At 51.1% G+C, this 20997-nt stretch overlaps 1 protein-coding gene across 5 annotated transcripts in view; it reads left to right on the top strand.

Annotated features, from left to right (window-relative positions):
* Window positions 1–11132: 11132 nt before the first annotated feature.
* The window catches only part of MEF2D (myocyte enhancer factor 2D), a 35033-nt gene continuing 25168 nt past the window's right edge, over window positions 11133–20997 (top strand). For 3 of the 5 annotated variants that reach the window (XM_036272050.1, XM_036272046.1, XM_036272051.1), the window contains exon 1: window positions 11133–11427. The gene's annotated coding sequence lies outside the window, so the exon portion shown is untranslated. Of the gene's footprint in view, window positions 11428–12000; window positions 12203–20997 lie in introns of those variants that run through there. The other 2 variants (XM_036272047.1, XM_036272048.1) reach the window with 2 other exon arrangements.

The following is a 20997-nucleotide window of genomic DNA, read 5'->3' as shown; positions in this document are numbered from 1 at the left end:
TTTGACACCTCTTCTATTCTCCAAAATTCTTCACAGACTGGGGACAAGGCCCCCACAACCATCTGTGCACGTTCCCTCCGTGCTGCCACTGAACTTCACAGGGTGGAGACAGGAAGTCATTGAACAAATGGGCTGTAGATTCAATTCTCACCTCTCCAGAACTTCAAATCTCTTATTTCCACTTGAAATATCTGTCTTAGGAGAGAAACAAGAAGAAAATAGGAGTTGGGAATTGTGTTCCTTTGTCTTCTGTCACCAGTACTCCGCCTGCTTCAGCAGAGGACTCTTTTTTGGCCCCTTTTTGATATTCTTTCTTATTCCAAATATGACCGACCTCCCCCTGGTCCCTGCCACGAGAAAGAGAAAACTCTAAGATGTTCCACAAACCTCTGCCAGGCTTTGGGCTTCCTGGTACTATACCAACAGGTTTGTAATCGCTTGAATTTGCTCCTGGTTACACGCGGTCCTCTTGTTCTGTAGGTGATGAAAGGGGAGGGGCTTTGTTGCAAGGTGCCATACATACATTATTACATTGTCTATTGTAATCTTTGCAGCACTTTTTCTTTATGTTCACCCTAGGACATGCCTTCACTGATTTCAGAGAGAGATGAAGGGAGAGGTGGAGAGAGAGAGAGAAACATCAATGAGAGAGAGAGAAACTTTGATGTGAGAGAGAAACATTGATTGGCTGCCTCCCACATGCACCCCTCTTAGGGATCGAACCCAAAACCCAGGTACGTGCCCTGACATGGAACTTAATCAGTGACCCTTCAGTGTACAGGTTGATGCTCCAACCAACTGAGCCACACTGTTCAGGGCTTTGCAGTGCTTTATGAGTATCATCCTCACATTGTCACTGAGAAAACTGAGGCTCAGAGAGAGTTAGTGACATGCCTAAGGTCACACAACTAGAAATGACTGACCTGAGACGGGATTTCAGCTCTGTCTGACTCAGCTTTCTCTCCTGGCTTTCCTAAACCTGAGCAATGTCACCAGTACTGTGTGACCATGCTGGATCTCTGAATGCCCGTTTCTTCTTCATTAGCACTTTCAAATACCGAATTCACAAGGGTATTGTCCTAACTATGCTCTGGAATCCTAGGCCCCACCAGTATCCCTGGGACCACACAGTCAGGGTTCTCTTCCTGGGCAACAGTGAAACCATTTGCTCCCTTGACCCTTCACTGGGTACAGACAGGCTTGGGTCAGGACCACACAACCACTTCTTGTTGTACGGATATGAACATGCTCTTTAACCTCTCGCTCTTCACTTTATCATCTGTAAAATGAGGGGGATAATTCTGTCAGATGGACTATTGTATAATAATGAAAATAGTGCCTATTATGCCTTTCCAAGTGCCTGGCATTAAGCATGGATGAAGCCCTGGCTGGGTAGCTCAGTTGGTGAGTGTTGTCCCGATACGCCAAGGTTGCAGGTTCGATCCCCAGTCAGGGTACATACGAGAATCACCAATGAACACATAAATAATGGGACAACAAATCATTTTTCTCTCTCCCTTGTTCTCTCTCTCTAAAAATATAAAATAAAATAAAATTTAAAAAAATAAAGCAGGGATGAAAACAAAACAAGCTTATACCCTTTGTTTATTTATTTTATTTTATTTTATTTTTTTTATCCTCACCCGAGGATATTTTTCCATTTTTTGTACAGATAGAGTGGGAGGGAGAGAGAGGAAGGGAGAGAGAGAGAGAAACATCGATGTGAAGGTACACATCTAGTGGCTGCCACCCGCACGACCAACCAGGGCCAGGGACAAACTGCAACTGAAGTACGTGCCCTTAGCGGGAACCGAACCCGGGTCTCTCCGGACCGCAGGCCGACGCTCTAACCGCTGAGCCAAACTGGCCAGGGCTTTGTTTATTTATTTTTAAATCCCCACCTGAGGATATTTTTCTAATGGTTTTTTTAAATAGAGTGGGAGGGAAGGAGAGAAACATCAGTGTGAGAGAGACACATTGATTGGTTGCCTCCCTCATGACCCTGACCGCAACCAGGGACTGAACCGGCAATGAAGTACGTGCCCTTGACCAGGAATCGAACCTATGACCTTTCAGTCCATGGGCTGACGCTCCAACCACTGAGCCAAACTGGCCAGGGTAAGCTTATATCCTTTTTACCCCCAATTTCTTCTCTTTCTAATGGGTTAGACCTAAGGCAGCCTCTCATTGGCCTGTGTCTTCTCAGCAACACAGTCTTTCAGGGCAGGTCTGGAATGTGTAAGATGGAGGGCTTGCAACTTCCCAGCCCGTACTGAGAGGAGGGGGCTGAAGCACAGCCAGTTCCCTGTGGAATTGGGGACCTTACCAGGATATATGGCAAGAAGTTATTAACCAGCATGTGCAGCATGTACAAGTGGAGAGTCTAGGGGGAGAACTGGAGCCCGCTGGGACTTCAGTAGGCAGACTGGCACTACCTAGGAAGGGCTAGGTGTGGACCACCATAGTGCCCACCCCTTGGCACTTCCCTAACATCCTATCATAGGTGCCCAGTGAGTGCTTGTTGAATGAAAGTGCTCGTTCTGCCTAGGGGCTGAGCCAATGGGAGGAGTGGTGATGGCCCTGTGTCTACACTGAGTGGAGGCCCAACCTGTTTCCACAGACCTGTTGGAGATGCAGTTGGGTGAGTGACAGGGCTCAAAGGAGAAAGAATAATCTTTCCTATTGATGGTTACCTCTGTCAAACTCCAGTCAACCTAAAAAATAAATTTAAAATTAACAGAATAAAAATAATGAAACACAGCCCTGGCCAGGGTTGCTAGACCATTGTGCCAATACGCCAAGGTTGCAGGTTCAATCCCAGGTCAGGGCACATACAAGAAGCAACTAATGAATGCACAGATAAGTGGAACGACAAATCCATCTCTTTCTCTCTCTCAAATCTGTAAAAATTTTAAAAAATGAAAATAACGAAATACAGTGGAGAACTTCCGTTTTGAGGACACAGATATCCAGGATGGGTGAGGGACCCTCTGTCAGACTAGGAGGCTGGTGCAGGTTAAAACCAGCTTTTCCTCCCTTTCGGGCCCCCACCAAACTGCCACCCTCAGGCCTTTGCATTTCTACAGAGGCTCCTACCTTTTAGCAGATGGGACAGGTCCTCAACTCTCCTATTACCCTGTGAAAGATGCTTAACCTGGTCTCTCTTCCCCTAACCCCTGCCCCTGCCAGTCCTGAGACAGTCTGGGTGTCACACAGGCATGTACGTACAATCACAGCATTCTGGAGAAGGACCACACACTTACTCATTACATGCTTACTGAGTGATGGAGACACCCCTTCTCTGTAACTGTCTTGAGGAAGATGGGAGAGGGAGCCTTGAGCTTTGTCCACCCTGTTCCTTCATATCTCCCTGCATCTCCGTATTAGTGGTGCCAGGACCCCATCTTGTGCCCTCCAGGTACACAGTCTTTGGTTGCTTAGCAATGGCTTGCCTCTTCCCAGACCTCAGCAACCCCCCTTGAAGCTCTAGTAGCAGCTGCAGCAGGGAGAGCCAAGCTAGACCTATAGAAACTGCTGCTGTTGCCGTTGACAGGGAATGTGTGGGAACAAGCCCCCAAATAGGCCCAAAGATGAAACCCAAGGTTTTGTTTTAACACTCAAGACCCACACAGACTCTTAGAGTATCTCCATCACTGAGTAAGCATGTTAATGAGTAAGTGTGTGGTCCTTCCCCAGAATGCTGTGATTGTGCGTACATGCCTGTGTGACACCCAGACTATCTCAGGACTGGCAGGGGCAGGGATTAGGGGAGGAGAGACCAGGTTAAGCATCTTTCACAGGATAATAGGAGAGTTGAGGACCTGTCCTATCTGCTAAAAGGTAGGAACCTCTGTAGAAATGCAAAGGCCTGAGGGTGGCAGTCTGGTGGGAGCCTGAAAGGGAGGAAAAGCTGGCTCCCCTGTCCCCAGCTTCTGCTAGACTGCTGGCCCCTGCTCCCACATTGGGCTTCTCACCCCATGTGTCTGCCCTTCTCTCTGTCCTGGGGCTCTGCCTCTGTGGTCTCTCCTTCTCTTGGGACTCAAGGCCCCTTGTCCTTTTGTCTATCCTATAACTCCATATCCATGTGTCTGTCTCTGGGGTGTCTGTGGCTGCCCCAGCCTCTCTTTGCCTCCCTCCTGATCAGACTGTATAATTTCCAAACTTCCCTTCACTAACACAATCCCCTTACCACCTCCAAGGGCCATGATCCCACGTTGCCATAGCAATCATGATTACACACCTTGTTACTACCTATCTAGGAAAAGCCTGTGGTGGGAGGGGCTCACAGAAGAGGCCCCCAGGGGAATCCTACTTTCCTCACTTAGCATGCCCTGGACTTGAGCTTCAATGGAAACTGACCTTATACTTCTGGCAAATGAGAACACTAGACCAGAAAAAAAAGCAGGTCCTTCCTGCTGCCTCCTCTCCATCCTCTCAGCTACAAAATCATAGTCTTCAGGAGAAGCCCCTGAAGAGGCTCACACCTGTGACTGATGTCAGGAACCTGCCTGTCCCCAGAACTGTGCTTCCAGCCCCTAGCTGACAAGAGTGCCCTCCAGTTCCCCTATCTGTGTCCCCTGACTTGACGTCTTTGCCTACACTCCCTGCCACTCCACTCTCTTAGTCCTTGATGCTTGGGTCTGACTATTGTCTCTGGGTTAAGAACCAGGATGAGAAAGCAGTCAGCAAAGAGACAGCTGAGAGAAAATACAGAGTAAAGGGAGATGGGCTGAAGCCCAGCTCCCAGGCAGGATGGGTTTGGAGGGATGCTGAAATGAGGGCATGAGGAAAGCTTGGGGACAGGTGGTCTAGATTCTGCCTTGTAGCAGAGGAAGCAGGCAAACAGCAAATAGAACAGAGGAGGCAGGAGGCCGGACCAAGTGACTTCACCCAAACCCTGTTGTCTGCTGCTATTGCAACCTGGCGAGACTCCCAGCTCTCCTGGGTCCCCAAGTAGGAGAGCTTTTTATAGTTTACTCCCCAACTTGGGTTTGAATAATTAAACAAAATGGACAGAAATAGCAACCGGACGGCAAAGGCAGTTATTTTCGGGTTTTCTGGAACACACAGTGCTCCTGGGCAGGACCCTACCCCTGTAGGGATTGCAGCCAGCATTAAGGTAATGGGAGATTTTTTGTGGGGGAAACCTACCTGAATCTTCCCCTGCAACCCCACCCCCTATCCTCTCCTCCCAGGAGGGTCTCACTGCTTCTTTCTGGTCTTCAAGGAAGGAGAGGGCTCTCACTACCTCTTGCTCATAGCTCCTCCCCTGGCAGGAAGGCCCTTCTATTGTCTGTCAGCCCTTCTACTTCAGAGATGGGACAGATATTGACGATGAGATCAACAAGCAGCTGCAAGACAGGCTGAACCAGGACAAGGTGGCTACCAATCTTCTGGCCAAGAAGTTGGAATTAGTTTTAAGAGGTGGTGTGCCTCCCACCCCCACTATACCTATTGGGAAACTATGGAGGGAATAAAGGTTGGGATGGGGGGTGGGAGGCAGAGCTGGAGAGAGAAATTGGTTTGGAGGACAGACTAAGCTCCAGAGAAGAAAAGGCCAGAGATGGATTAGTGTCTGATGGAGGAACTCTGAAGGGGCAAGAAGCTCCCCTCTTCTTGCTCCCTTTTAGTGTCCTGTGTCCCTGGCAGAAGCCCGGCCTGGGGTTCCTGGAACAGGGTTTTAACAGCTGAGCTGAGGATGGGGACAGGTAGGAGGCCCCCTCAGGTCTCCATTGCTGGCCAATCATTTGCAGCTTGTTTGCATAATAATTTTGGTTCAACCACAGGGATTAGGGTATCACCCCAACTCTACCTGAGGCTCTACCACTGAGCCTGGGCACAGAGGGGACATTTCTAATGTCTTCTCCCTTTGGGTAACAACTTCAGGGGTGAGTTCGGAGGTTCAGGAAATGCTGATATCATTCATTCCTGTTTATTCATTCAACAAACATTTTTAAAGCACCAGTTATAAGCCTCCCATTGTATTGGTGCTGAGAATAAATTAGTATACCAAGATCCTTGACTCAAGAAGCTCACAGTTTAGTGGGGGAGATGGCCCTCTTAAAACCTACTCCTAGCCTGGCCAGTGTGGCTCAGTGGTTGAGCATCGACCCATGCACCAAGAGGTCACCAGTTCAATTCCCAGTCAGGGCATATGCCCAGGTTGTGGGCCTGATCCCCAGTGAGGGGTATGCAGGAGGCGGACAATTGATGTTTCTATATCTCTCTCCTTCTACCTTCCTCTCTCTCTCAAATCAAAAAAGGAAAAAAACAAGAACCCTACTCCCCACCATTATCGAGGGCTTGCTATGCAATAGATATCACACAAGAGCTTTACAGAAATTGTCCCATTGAATCCTCATAGCAAGTCTATGGTCTAAATAACATTAGCCCCATTTGACAGTTGTTAGAACTAAGATGAAGAGACTTATCCAAAGTCACCTAAATACTAAACTATATAAATGGAATTGGAATCCAGGTTTACATGATTCCAAGTTCTGTACTCTTAACCACTGTCCTATGGTCACTAATGTATGGAAGGAAGATCCAGGTTCATTGAATGCTGTGTGTGGGTGTTCAAAAGAGAGTGAGGTTGTCTTTAGTTGAGGGTATGTGCTGTACATGCTCAGTGGGGCAATCAGGAAAAGCCTTCTAAAGGAGTCGGCTTTGTACTGGGCTCTATTTGTATCTACTACGTGTTCTGTTCTCGGTGCTGGGAATTCCAAATGAACAAAGTCCTTACACTGTAGACATGCTGGACAGGGATGGAGGAGAGGCTGAAACTGTAACAGGGCTAATCTTCAGTGCCAAGTCTTCACCCTCAGAGTTGTCCTCCGCCTTCTGAGTCTCTCTCCTAGGTGCAAATACTCAAACTTCTCGGGAACAGAGAGGAAAGGCTTGGCCCCTCTATTCTGAGAAGTCCTTCCTAACGTCTATCCTGCATTCTTCCTGTTCCAATCGATTTTCCCACCTCCCATTTCATTTCTTTTTTTTAAGCTTCTGGCCCTTTAAGGCCACCTTCTTACCCCCACGTGCCGTCTGGTTGGGTTGGCGACGCTGACGCACGCATGACGTCAATGGCAGCTGGCGCGGTCTGGGCACGAGGAGCGAAGTTGGAATGGGGGTTGGGGGGCGAGAGCAAGAAGGCGGTCATTTGCATTTAAAGGGGCCATTCCCGGATTAGTGATCAAAGCTTGAAAGAAATGTGTATCTGACAAACTTTACGTCCTGGACTATGCGGCAAGGAAAGGGAGTGATACAGCTGAAGTCGCTGGTGACTCGAATAGGCGATGTCAATTATGTCCTTCCGCGTAAAGGGGAAATAGTCCGTCGGTGCCCGGGCTGGAAGCACGTGACCTGGAGGGGGCGGATGGGGAGGGAAGGAGGGAGGAGCTGGGGAGACGACTGTCAGGCTTCGTTTCAACTGCCCCCACCCCCACATCCTGCCCACCCTCCTGCAGCTGCCACCACATCCTGCCCAGGCAGGGAACTTTGTGTGTGTGTGTGTGTGTGTGTGTTGGGGGGGCGCATTGACCTAGGATGCGGCTGTGGCACCCCATCCCTGCCCCTTTCATTTGGGCCTCTGCCCTTTGCCCTGGCTGGCCTGCCCTCTGGCACTGAGCTTGGGGCACAACTCTCTGCCTTACTCCATGCCCCCCCCACCACCTCAGTCCTGTGTGACTTGTCCCGAACCCCAAATCAAAGCCCCATTCCTGGGCGATTACAGTTATCAATGAACAAATAGAGGTGTTCAATAAAGTTTTAATAATTTTAACCCAGATGCACAGTTACACACACACAGCTTCATGTAACAGACATGTGCTGAGCATGTTCCATGCCAGGCCCTACAAAGCCCTGAAGACCCGAAGAGTTAAACTGCTGCCCTCAGGAGCTCAGGATCTGGTGAAGAAGAGTAAGTTAGAAACCAAAAATGTCAGTAAGATACTCTGTGTGCTCATGGGGTAGATACACAGAATAGGGAGCACTATGCAAAAGTAGAGGCACAAGTGGACACACAAGTCCACATGGAGAATGTGTACACATAAGGACCACCAGTACTCATGCTGATAGCCCTTTCCATCACAAACAAAATGTAAGATGTGGAGAGAGACATTTGGGACCTTTCTTAGGATCACTGGAAAACTGGAGGAATGATTGGCCCAATGGAAAGGATGATATGGATGGAGGTAGGGGGTGAAGATTGTTCACCTGGTTGTAGGGAAGGCAAGAGGGGTCACCATGCAGTCAGAGGCTAGAACAGCAATAATGGCTCCCCAGAGATATAGAACAACGGAAAGGAAGAGAAGCAGCTCTTGGGGATGAGGAAAATCTTTCCAAATTAGGTTGAATTAGGGATGCTTGGGGAGGCATAAATAAAAAGAGCTATTGGTGTCGCTTTGCCGCATAGACTGATGAGGACGATACTGTACAAAGGAGTTTACACACACTTTGTCCTACACTGTTCTTTTTTTTGTTCAGATAGAGAGGGAGAGAGAGAGAAACATCGATGTGAAGGGACACATCGAGTGGCTGCCACCCGCAAGACCAACCAGGGCCGGGGACAAACTGCAACCGAGGTACATGCCCTTAGCGGGAACCGAACCCGGGTCTCTCTGTACCGCAGGCCGACGCTCCAACCGCTGAGCCAAACCGGCCAGGGCATGTCCTACACTGTTCTTAAGTGAACTGCAGCATCTCAGGGTCCAGGATATTTGATCTCCCCTCCTGAGCTGCCCCCTATGCTTCCTTTTCCTTCCAGCTCCTGGCCCTTTAACACCCTCCCAGGTGACTCACCTTCCTTCCTCATTCCTTTGTTAAGGACCCAACATTCCAAGGCAGGAGGACCAACTGGCCAATCACAGCCCTGGCAAGCCTGCCTCTGGTTTGAGATTGGCTGGAGCTGTGGTCGGTGGGAGGCTCAACACGCAGATCTATTCGGAGTTTGGGGTGGGGGTGTCTGGGAATCAGCCCTTGGCAAAAATTTGTTCAAAGGCTGCATTTATTTTTGAGAGAATCCTAGTAGAGCTGGGGCCAGAGAGGTGTCTGGCTTGGAGGCTGGCGGAGAACCCAGCTCTTTAGGTCCCTTTTGGGCTTGGCTGCCGCCTGGCCTGCCCACTTTGTTTTTTTTTTCTATAATCTGGGACTCAGTGGTCTGAAGGCTGAGTTCCCAGGCCTGTTCCTAAGAAGTCTTTTTCAGCAAGCCTGGATCTCTCCAGTCTCAACATTCTGCTTTCCCGACATCGGAAACAGCCGGAAAATAAACACCCTGATGACTAAACGGTTTCTCCAGCTAGAGCTTGGGGAAGCACTAAAAATAGAGGCCACAAGTAAGGGGAGGTTCCCCACTTGAGGGGGGGGGGGATGCACTTTCCCATCCGGCTACTGCCATAGTCCCAGGCCTGGCACAAGGCTCTGCTCTTCTCAGAGGACTTGGGGACAGGGCAGATGGGCTTCCCTTGTCTACCCTTCCCTGGCAGGGAATACTGACATCTTCTGGTGCTGGGGCCCCATCTCCCAGATCTAATGGGGAACTGAGAAGCTACATTTTGGGACAAAGTGGGACACCTTAAATCAGGTTTCCTGAAGGAGGGGCCAGATGGTTGGAAACTGAGGCCAAGAAATAGGAGCCTGCTGGCTCCCTGTCTTAGGATATTTAAGATAAGCCTCCAACCTATTTGCAGAGCAATTCTGCTGAGTTTTTATCCTTTGAGGCTTGTATGGGTCTAAAGGAGTCTTTGCAGTCTGGCCCTTGAGTTACTATAATGTAGCATGTTCTACTTGTATGAACGAATTTAATCGTCGCACCAAATTTATGAGCTAAGTACTATTACCACCATCTCCAATTTTACCCATGAGGATCATGTGGTACAGGGAAGTTAAATAAGGTGTTTGTGTTCACAGTTAATAAATGGTGGAATAAGGCTTTGAACCAAGACAGCTTGACTACTCCAAAGTTGATGCTTCCAATCACTGTGACATGCTGCCTCTTCTGTATATATTCTAGTCTTTTCAGCACTTAACCCAGAATCCAGTCTTTGTCCAGTAAATCGAACCCAACCAGATGGAAATCAGAGTGTATGAAGAACTGAGTGCCCTTCTGTTCTGTAAGGTTCTTTGAGATCTAAGCCAGATTCCATCATTTCCTCAAGCTCTGGGTAGAAAGCAGAACTTAGAGGTAACAGAGATGCTGGAGAGGAAGTCTGGCTGGTATGGCACCCACACTCCTGTTGTAGGGCATGTCAAAATTCACCACACCCTGGAGCAACCAGGAGTTTTTAATTTTTAATTTTTTTTTTTAAAGAGCTACTGTTGCTTCTTTAATAAGAAGCTTTTGGGCGTCTCCTGTCCTGGGGGAAATTAGTGTCCCGCCCCTTTAAATTGCCCCCTTTGGCTGTGAGTGCTCTGGGGCCGCAGGCACTGGGGATTAGGTCATCCAAGAACTATGAGCTCTCGCTTTAAATTGCCGGGCGTCTGCCGAGCCAGGCCCTGGCAAGGAAGGGGGTCTGTCACAGGTAGAGGGAGCAAATGAGCTCCCTAGGTAACCCCCAGAAATAAATGTGTCCCTTTAAGTGAGATTGGGCACACAGTAAGTGGGGGAGATAAAATCATTTCTTCACTTAGTGTCTACCCTTAATTTATCTATTTAGACTGCCACCTCCCAACTCTCCTGGGGTTTGGAGGAAGCTATCAGGGTAGCGTGTATGTCTATGAGAGTTTGCGCAGCCTTCTGGAAAAGGACCTCCTTAAGCGCATGGTGGCAGCAGTGCCAGGCGGCGGTCCCGCGAGCTCCAAGGGACCACCTTGAGCGCGGGCCGATCCCTTTAAAGGCCTCTGGTCTCGCCTCCCCACTTTGCCAAGCTCTGTACCTCCCTCCTCCCTGCTGGCGGAGGGATCTGCCTCTCGTCGTGCTACAGCCTAGCTTGGGCAAGCAGTGGGGTGGGGGCTGACCCGGCCCGGCCCTGCCGGCCACGGGAAGCGAGGGGCGGGGCCGTGTCCCCGGCCCGCCCCAGCTTCGGCCCCGCCCCTGAGGCCCCATGGGTTTCTCCCATTGGCCCCCAGCCTGTCCATCATTACTGTTTTCCCACCCCTCAAGCTAGGCTGAGGAGTGCCTACGTCGGCCTTGACTCCCGGGGGCTGGAGGAGTTACCTTTGGAGCCCGAAAGGAGGAAGGAAGCAAAATATCAACACAGCCGAGGCGGCTCAGGTGCACAGCCCGGTCCCCCGCCTGCCCTCCGCTCGCCTGCCCTACCCCCACGCTCAAGACGGGGGCCCAGGCCCCCCGGCGCCGCCCAGGGCCCGCGTGGACGCCAGCTTCATTTATTATTCCCCCGCCCGGAGCTGCTGCTTCCCGGTGTTAAAGATTCCCAGAACTAGAAGCGAAGGCTACCCCTTCTCAGCCGTGACACCCCTCTTTCCACAGCAGGGCCGGTGAGTGGAGAAAAATAATGCGCCTGTCACTTTAAGAGACCCCCTCCCCCACTCCGTCCTGGGGTTGAGGTGGAGGGTGGTCCAGACTGTCCCCCTGGAGGGGTGGGATAGGGTGGCCTCCTGGGCCGGGACAAACTCGCGAAGCGGGCTGTGTTTTCGTGTGGCGTTGGTGGGAGATTACATGGGAGACTGTGTTAGGGAGTCGGCTGTGAGGGACAAGTGGAGCGGTCTGTGGGGTCGGGGTGGGGACGGGCGGCTAGGAGGAGCGCTGGTCTGTTTGTGTCCCGGGGTTCCGACGGTCTCTGAGTAGTCTGGGAAGGGAGGCCATCCTCAGAGGGGGCCTCCGGTGACAGCCGGAGCGACTGACATTTTAACAGCCGGGTCCCCCCCCCCCCTCGCCGCCTGTTCCCTCCTCCTTGGCCCGAAATGGTGCAGAAGAGGGCCTGGGAGGGCGGCGGGAGGGTGGAGGTGGGGGCGGGGGGAGCCGCAGCTGTTTGGGAAGCGGGGGAGGGAGGGGGGATGTTGTTCAGATGACACCGGGTGGTGGGTTGGGGTGTGTGAGTGTGTGTCCGGGGCCCGGGTTTGCCGGGTGCCTATGGAGTTGGGACACGGAGTCACCACAGAGGTGGGCACGCAGGATCCTTCCTTGGGACCTCCTAGCCCGCTTCTGAGACCCCTGATATGGTTTTTCAGCAGCCCCAGCTGGAGAACCCCCGGCCAGAAGTTTGCAGCTGTGCGACATCTGGGCAAGAGTTCTCCAATCTCTCCATCTATGGTGGGCTGAACTGGGCTCAGAATGGGGGTCTAGGGAGTGGGGTGGGGGCTTTTGGGGAGGGAGGGCCAAGGAGACTAAGATGTATCTGGTCTCTCCTCTAGTCTCTTTCCAGAACCGGCTCCCATCTTATCAGGTTTGGGTCGTACAGAGATGGGGGAAAGGGCCTCCCTTCCCCAGTGATTCAAACTGACCTCTGGAAGCCTCCTGAGGTCTCTCTCATGGGAGGAGGGCTCCTGGGTGTGAGCAGGCTTGGAGCTACTGAGTAGGTTATCCAAGATTTGTCTTGAGTGGGAAGCTGTCTGTAAGCCCCTTTAAGCAGTGCATTGGGGAGGGTATAGTAAGTGGATCCTGTGTCTGCTATCTTGTGTCCAGCCCCCTTTTGAGGTTTCCTTGTAGGCCTTGTTTTTTTTTGGGGGGGGGTAGTTGGAGGGTGGCCCAACTACCCCTCAATGGGTCTCCTAGTCAGTTTAGGTGCCAGCCTTGACTATGGGAAATTTGCCATCTGGGGCAGTGACCTTGGGCAGCTCTGGCCTCCAGATAGGAGAGCAGCACAAGATTGATTGTTTTGAAGTTAGGTAGCTGTCCACCTCCTGCTCCCCTCCAAACCCCCAACAGGGAAGTTTACAGTGGCTAAGGAGAACATAAAAATGGCATATGTCAGTGTTCACACATGTCCACCCGCCCGTGGCCAAGGGTCACACCTGCTCCAGGTCTTAGCCTGACTGTTCCAGCTCCCAAGGCCTGCCTGGGAATGAATTTCCTTTCTGTGGTTTGTCAGTGTTGGGCAGGAGATGGGGGTGGGATGGGATCAATATGAAATTGGCTGAGGATCCCTTTCTATGAAGTGATTGGGGGACACTGGAACTTAATGTGTAGCTCTTTCCCCACGTGCCTCTGCACAGGTATTTGGACCCTTGGGTCTCAGTGGTCATATTCTCATTGTAACCCCCCTAGTATGTGTATGTATGTGTGCGTTTGTATACATTTGTAAGAAGGAGCTTTCACTCACACTCCATTAGAGACCAGAAAGGTTGAACTTTTTTGCCTAAGATCACACAGCAAATCTGTGTCAGAACTTTAGTCCAAATGCCACTCTTTCAGGCATGGCTTCATGGTAGGGAGACCCTAGGAAGGAAGACACAATCCTTGTTCTTGGAGGCCCTGGTCCAAAGGAAGGAGCAGGACCCAGTCAGAGAGCATCATAAACCTTGTGTTGGGAGATGAGTGTGGGAGGCTGGGCTAGAGCTTCTGTCTGCTGTACCCAATGCCAGGAACAGAGTAGTGGAAGACATGGAAGGGTGGTGGGCGCTGCCCATTGTCCACCCAACTCTGTACCTGCGACCCCTGCAATGGACGGGCCTGGGCTTCCCAGCTCTGCCCCTCTTGGCTACTGGATCTTCTCATCAGCTGGAAGATACAATAGTCTTTCCGGCTGCTGTTATATAATCTCTCTCCATCATGTTTTTCTTTATTTTTATTTTTTGATTAATCCTCACTCAAGGATATTATTTGTCCATTGAGTTTTAGAGAGTGGAAGGGAGTGAGGGAGGGGGAGAAAGTGGGAAAGAGAGAGGGGAAAAAAACATCAATATGAGACACAGCAATTGGTTGCCTCCTGCTCGCACCCTGACCTGGGCTGGGGATTGAACCTGCAACCCAGGTACGTGCCCTTGACCGTGCCCTTGACCAGGAATCTAGCCTGCAACCCTTCTGTGCTTGGCCGACACTCTAACCACTGAGCAATGCAGACCAGGGTAGGTTTTTTTAAAAAAAAAAAAAAATATTCCCTGGATGTGATGGGGGAAGAAGGTGGAGAGTAGACTTCCAGGTGGGAGGCTGGAAGACCAGTAGCAAGAAGGCTGGGGAGGCTGGGGGAGTTCCCATGGCCCCAGAAGGGGACAGGGGAGAAGAGCCCTTGGGATTAGACTCTCATTGATTGTTATCTAGCCCCTCCCACCCTCTTCCTCTGACCCTGCCCTGGGATGATCTCTCAGCTGTGGGTGTCACTGGCCCTCTGCTCATCCTGTCAATTTTTTCCTTCTGGCCAGCAGGGCCCCCTGCCCTCTCTGATTGATACTGGGTGTGGAATTTCAGTGTTTACCTTGGTGCTGGCCTGGTGTGAGTGGGCTTGTGTTGAGCACTTTACCACCCACTTCTGTACCTCTATGGGGACAACGGGGGTCAGGGACGAATGGTTGGGTCTAGCATTTCCCTAGTTGTATTTGGAGCCAGGCCCCCTGCTTCTCTGCCCCTCTAGTCCAGAGGGTGGTGGTCTTACTAGAGAAGATGAGTCAGTTAGATGGGTAATAGAGGTCTCCACCTCTTGGCCACAAGTCAGAATTCGGGTTCACCCGGGTTCTGTCAGTGAGTATAAGGATGAGATGTGGGCCTAAGACCCATCATCAGGGGTTAAATTCTGGTCTTGTGTCACTGGTGGCAGGTTCTCCCCACCCTTTGGGACCATGGCTGGGAATCTCCAGGCTTTCTGAGGCTTACTGGTTTGAGGCAATTATCTCTCTTTTACAGGGAGGAGGAGATGGTGGTGGGGCTGACATAACCTCAGCATCACTGTAATCATTGGTGGCTTTTATGAGCCAGTCATGGGGTCGGAGTCTGGCCAACTGTCTGTCCTTCTGTCCCAGTTTGGTGACTTACTTATGGGGGGAGGAGGAAGTGTTAGGTGCTAGTATCTCTGTTTTGGAAGCTGGACACCTTGCTGTGTTGTGGTTGATGTTGCCCTGTCTGTCCATAATTGCAGCAGCAGAATGGAACTTAGACCTCAGGAAGAATCTAGTTGTTGGAGAGACAGATGGCTCTAACTTGGCCCGGGAAAAAGGGAGATCTCAAAGCACTTTCTTCTTTAGTGGTTCTTTGTGGCTCTGCTGAAAGGCCTTGAACTTTGGCCTAGTGGGAATGGTACAGTTTGGCTCCTGGAATATTTATTTTCACTTCTCTCCCTCTGCCTGGGGCTTGAAAGTATTCTGGGAAGAGTTTGTCCTGGAGCTGTGGGATGGCTAGCTTGCGGACCCTTTCCCCTAGTGGGGAGAGGAGGGAGGGTTCTGTGCAGACTGATATGCCCAGATGCACCTGGCAGGTCCACAGCATTTAGTGGCACACATGCATGAAGGTGTGCAGCACATATATGTGGGTGTGTAGGCACCCACAGAGCAGCTGCTGCCCTGTAGGGGGTGGGGGTAGTGAATGGCAAAGATGATTAAAGGATTGGAGAATGGGGATATGATGGGGGGTGGCTGGAGATAAGAAGGTGAAGGGCATACAAGAACTCTAAAGAGAGAAGGGTTGACTGGAGCATGAGGGATGGAGGTTAGACTACAAATGGGCAGACCTGGAGTATGGCTTGTGAATTGCAGAAACCTAGCTGACTCCATCACTGCCCCTTACATCCCCATCCTCCCCCATTTATCTCTCTCTATGGCCCTGGCTTAGCTGCTTCTGTCCCTCGCACTGGTCATGTGTCCTTGGATAAGTCAGCTTTCCAGGTATATAGGAGTTTCTCACCTAGCCTTGTGATCAGAGCACCTGGGTATTTTGGTGGTTTGTCACTGGTCTCTGATGCGCTCCTCATTCACTTTCGATAAGCCCTATCCACTCTGAGGTATCTAGGTTGCATCTGAGCCCTCAGGCATTTGGGGGCAGATTCTTGGTTTAGGTAATCTCCAAGGCCTTTTGTATCTGATTTTTCCTTTTCCTGAGGCTGTGGCCACAACCTCCCCTTCCTGGGAGCCTAGCCATGCTTCTGGCCAAGCATGGAGACAGGGGGATGCATTCATTGACTCTGCACAAGATCCTGAGAGTTGGGCGGGGAAGGGGGGGGACACATGTCCCTGCTGCCTGATCTTCTGTCCCTTCAGCTCTAGGCTGGGAGGGGAGAGGCTTGTGCGGAGCTCTGTCCTGTTGTTGGCCACACCCAGGCGGGACCATATTTACTCATTTAAACTCACCCTCCCAGGAGGCTGTGGGCTCTAGGCCTGGTCACTGACCTTGGCTTGGTGCCTCTGGCTGGGTGCTCTGGTCACTCCCCTAGGAGTCGGGCAGACCAGGGAAGCATATAGAGAAGGAGCTTTTTTTGCCCCTGGTCAAGAGAGCTTTACCCCACTCACCTTATTTTCCAATATACTTTGGAGACCAAAAAACTAAAAATTTTTAGGTCTCTGGGAACTGCAGGAAGGAAACTTCCATTTGTTGTATCCCTGTGTGCCAAGCTCTGTGCTGGATATAGAAACATATGAAGACTTGGTTATTTCTCTCCACAGTTGTTTTTTATAGTTGAGAAGACTACATCAGAGGTTTCAGTGACTTGCTCCAGCTTTCCCAGTGAGGAGGGGTTAAGGGCTTTTATCTGAGTGTTAAGGGAAGGGTTCCGCCCTGCAGAGAGGGCAATGGAACCAGTGGCCCAGGGAGACCCTGGAGAAGAAGGAGGAGGATATGCTGAAGGGAAGAGCAGGCCTAGTAAGATTCTCTCTGGCAGAGGGCAGAGAATTAAAGTTTGGTGGCAAGTGGAGAGGAGGCACTTTGTTTTCCTGAGAAGGTATTGTCTTCTGATTGAGTGCCATAGGAGAGAGCCCCCAAAGTGGGGGCATAAAGGCAGGAATGAGTGATACTCAGAGACCCCTCCTGGGGAGCCCTTAGGTCCCTCCTTGAGCTGCCACGTGAGATGGATGAGGAGAGAGACTAGAGCCAAAAGATTTGAGCCACAGAGTACTGGGCTTGTCTGAAGGTTAGTGGCATGGTGGACATGAGCCTCCCAGGCCCAGAGATTTGAGGAATCTGCCCTGCAGGGAATGTGCCATGATCCCAGGTGGAGGGACACCCAGCCCATTCTCAGTCCAGGTCACACAGGGAAATGCTGCACTTAGCAGTCAGCCCACCTCTCCCATTTATTTTCTGGTGACTTTGGGCAAGTCCCTCCCCAACTCTGATTTGGTTTTCATTTCTGTGAAAAAGAGATGCTTCACCTGGGAAAGGAAGGCGGTTCAGTGGGAAAATGTTTGGTACTCAACATAGTGGGTACTTAGAAAATAGGTGTGTCCTTTCTTCCAGATATCAGCTTTAGCCTGTGCTAGGACTTGATGGCTAAGGCAGCTACCCAGAAGGTGGAGTGGGGGCAGGCAGTGTCCCAGGTAGGGATTTGTTGTATGTGTGTAGGGAAGAGGTGAGCAGCTGAAGAGGCCTGAGGGGACCTCCAGGCCTGTGACCCTGGGATGGGCTTGGGAAGCTGAGTGCAGCCTTATGCTCCCCAGCCTGTTGTCTGCTGGTCTCAGAACCCTTCCACACATTGCCCCATGAGCTTACCAGATCCCTCTAGCTTCATGTTCTTGATTTCCCTGCTCTCACCCCACCAGCAAATACCTGGGGTTGAGGGTTGGGAGAACAAGAAATAAGAGAGAGCTCAGCCCCAGACCTCAAGGGAAAACCTACAGTGGAATGGATGCATTGTGGGAGAGGAGGGATCAGTCTTTTTTCATGGAGACTTCCCACTCTAGTTGGATCAAGTGACTTGGAGGCAAGGGGATGGAGCAGATGACCTTGAATCTCGAGTTTTTTCCTTTATTTTTTATTTTTTTTATCCTCACCCGAGGACATTTTTCCATTTTTTATTCAGATACAGTGGGAAGGAGAGAGAGGAAGAGAGAGAAACATCGATGTGAAAGGGACACATCGAGTGGCCACCACCCACACAACCCAACCAGGGCCAGGGACAAACTACAGCCAAGGTACATGCCCTTAGCGGGAACCGAACCAGGGTCTCTGTGGACTGCAGGCTGACGCTCTACCGCTGAGCCAAACTGGCCAGGGCTCGAGTTTTTTCCTTTAAAACATGCATATGTTATGTATTTGGTGAGGGATAGTGGTTGGGGGTAGACCAGAAAAAAGGGCTGATCTTGAAAAGGTGTTTCAGGCCTTTGCATTTACTTCTCTCTTGACCTCTGATCCCCTTTCCTCCAGCCCCCACAGCTGCCTGCCTCTCTTCTGACTCCCCAATGCATACTCTGGCATGCCCATGGGGCCCTTGCTGACTGGGTGGGAACAGGTGTCTTGGACCAGCTGCTCTCTCTCATCTTGCCCACCTGTCAGGCCAGGGGGTAGGGAGCTAATGGGGAGGGGGAGGAGGAACCTCTTGGCCCCCTCACTTGCTCCTTGAGTAGGAGGGTGGTTATAAAGCTTAGCAGAAGGACTGAGAGTAGACCACAGGCAGGACTTCCTACTCAGAGGAAGGATAGCTCCAGATCATAGCAATGGCAGAAAAACTTGGTAGGCAGGGTTCCTTGCTGGCAGAAATCAGAAGGGTCTTTTTGCACAGTGTCTTCATGAAAAGGTGAGAAGCTGGATATTGGTGAGGAGTATGAATCAAATTTCGAATCTCAGGGCAAGTATTTGCATAGCTGTGTGCAGGTCCCCTCCCCACTCCCCCACCCATCTGGGCCCCCCTCCATCTGGCTGGGCATCTTAGCCTCACCTGGCACCTTTCCTGAAAGCAGCAAGCTAATCCTGTAAGAGCCGCCTGGTTGGCCTTCTCAGCAGGCCTACACAGCTGCGCTGCCTGCCCTCCCCTGCCAGGGGCTTAGAGGACTGTCCTTCCGAGAGGCAGAAGGAGACCCAGCCACCTTCATGAGTGGCCCCTTTAAATCCTCTGTGGCTTCCCAGGGTCATGATTTCTCTAGCAGGATTTGCTTTCCCTGATTGGATTGGCTTTTTCAGACCCCCTGTCTGTAATTGTGGGTGGACACATCACACTCTGTCTGATCCTCCACCTTTCTTTTCATCAGAATTGGTGCTGTCCATCTGAGGGCCTAGGCCTCAGGCCCTCTACCCTCTCTCCTTGCACTCACTGTCCCAGCAATCAGGGCCTGACTCCCTTTAGCTGTTCCAGCCAGAGGAGCCCTGTTCTTGTTCTCTCGGTGGGAAGGAAGGATGTTGCTGCTTTAAACGAGGGGACAAACCACTGCCCAGGAAGAGAGTGCTCCTTTGAGACTGTCTGCTTACTGCCTGCTTTTTTCTTGTTGTTGTTAATCCTCCTCATCTGAGGATATTTTCCATTGATTTTTAGAGAGAGTAGAAAGGAGGGAGAGAGGGAAGGGGTGAGGGAGAGAGAAACATCCATGTGAGAGAGACTCATCGATTGGTTGCCTCCCACACACTTGCTCCAGGGATCAAACCTGAAACCCTTCCTTACATGGCCAATGCTCTAACCATCGAGCAACACGGGCCAGGGCTTACTGCCTGCTTTTCTCCACATTTTCCTCTTCAGCCTGCTCTTCCTGTGGCCAGGGGCCCATAATTACCCTTTTGCCCTCATTTCCATGGGAAGTCCTTCCCCTGATCTAACCATCAGCACACCTGCTGCAATGGAAGGCAGCCCAGACCCAGCACTGGTATTATGCTCACCCCAACCGCTCTCAGGCTGGCCAGCCCCCCACCCCCAAAGCCCCAGCTGCCACTTTCACTTCTGTCTCCTGAGACCCCAGAGGGAAGTTGGGTGGGGAGATAGAAGGTGGCACTCTAACCGTCCCAACTGCCCTCACCTCTCCTCAGCTGAGGCTTTGGATGTCCCAGATCCTGTCTACCAGTCTCATCTAAATGACTGAAATGGGCTTAGGTTGCAGTGCAAGGGTTGGCTACAGTGAGAGGGATAGTGGTTAGATAGCAAGAAGGACATCCCAGGATTGGAAAACCACTGCTGGGCTTCATTGTTTGGGAGGGTATGGCTGAAAGTGTAGATACTATAACTGGACAAGCAGAGGTCAGTTTGTCTGACCTCTTCCACCTTCATGCCCTCCAGGTGTTACTAGCTGTCCATGCTTGATTGGGTGGCTCCTAACAAAGCAAATTTGAGCCCTAGAAACTACTTTGAGGCCAGTAGCTCTGCCCTGGGAAGCCCCCTCTATAATCTTGCATCTCTGTTGCTTACTATACTAGGCCATTTCCTCTCATTTGGCACTCTTGCAAGTGGATTTTTAAAACAGGGATAGAAGTAGAAGTTTACCACCCACCTCATCTTCCTGCTGCCCAACCTCTGCACCAAGGAGAAGAATGGAGTTTTTTTCCTGGTGAGCTGCAAGGCAGTTGTGGAACCAGTACCCTTCATCACATGAATCTTATCAAATTCCTCAGGCTTCACAGTTTGCTGATTCCCCATAACTACACCCCCCCCCCCACCCTTCACCATCTCTGCCTTGACAGGGACCTGGACAAGTGTGGAGACCCAGTTGGTTGAGAGCTGTAGATAGTATGGGGAAGAGGGGTTATTTATCAATTTATGAATACTTTTGGGAGGAGAAAGATGGGATTGGAGGCCTGAGGTACCAGGAACTCCACTTGGGATCCCTAATTGCCTAGTTTTGCTGGGTGGCCCAGGTCCTAGAATGAAAAGTTGAGCCTGATGGAATAAGGTCAAGAGACACTATACAAATTCCCATGCAAATGAGAGGTGAGTCATTGCTGATTGGACTGCTAGGTTGGAACCTGAAGCAAGACTCAGGCTTGGGTCCCAGAACTGGCTCCACTAATGACCACAGTAGTGACCTTGGACCAGTCACTATTCAGTAACCGGAAGCAGGATCTGAGACCTGAGTCTGATAGGTATTCTAGGTGTGTGAGGGGATTAGGATGACTGAAGCTGCCCCCAGAGCCGTGTGTGCCCCACCTGGCACCTGCCCTGGCTGACCATGAGCCTCTGTCAGCCCTTGGCCATCTGTTGTGGGGTTTACTGTTCAGAAAACACCTCCTTCTTTAGCTCCCCTCCCTACTCTCCTCTGGCCTCCACATTGCCCCCC

The sequence above is a fragment of the Molossus molossus genome, unplaced genomic scaffold (genome assembly GCF_014108415.1).
Source record: "Molossus molossus isolate mMolMol1 unplaced genomic scaffold, mMolMol1.p scaffold_m16_p_20, whole genome shotgun sequence".
NCBI classification, from domain to species: Eukaryota; Metazoa; Chordata; class Mammalia; order Chiroptera; family Molossidae; genus Molossus; species Molossus molossus.
This window is presented reverse-complemented; position numbering and strand designations above follow the sequence as displayed.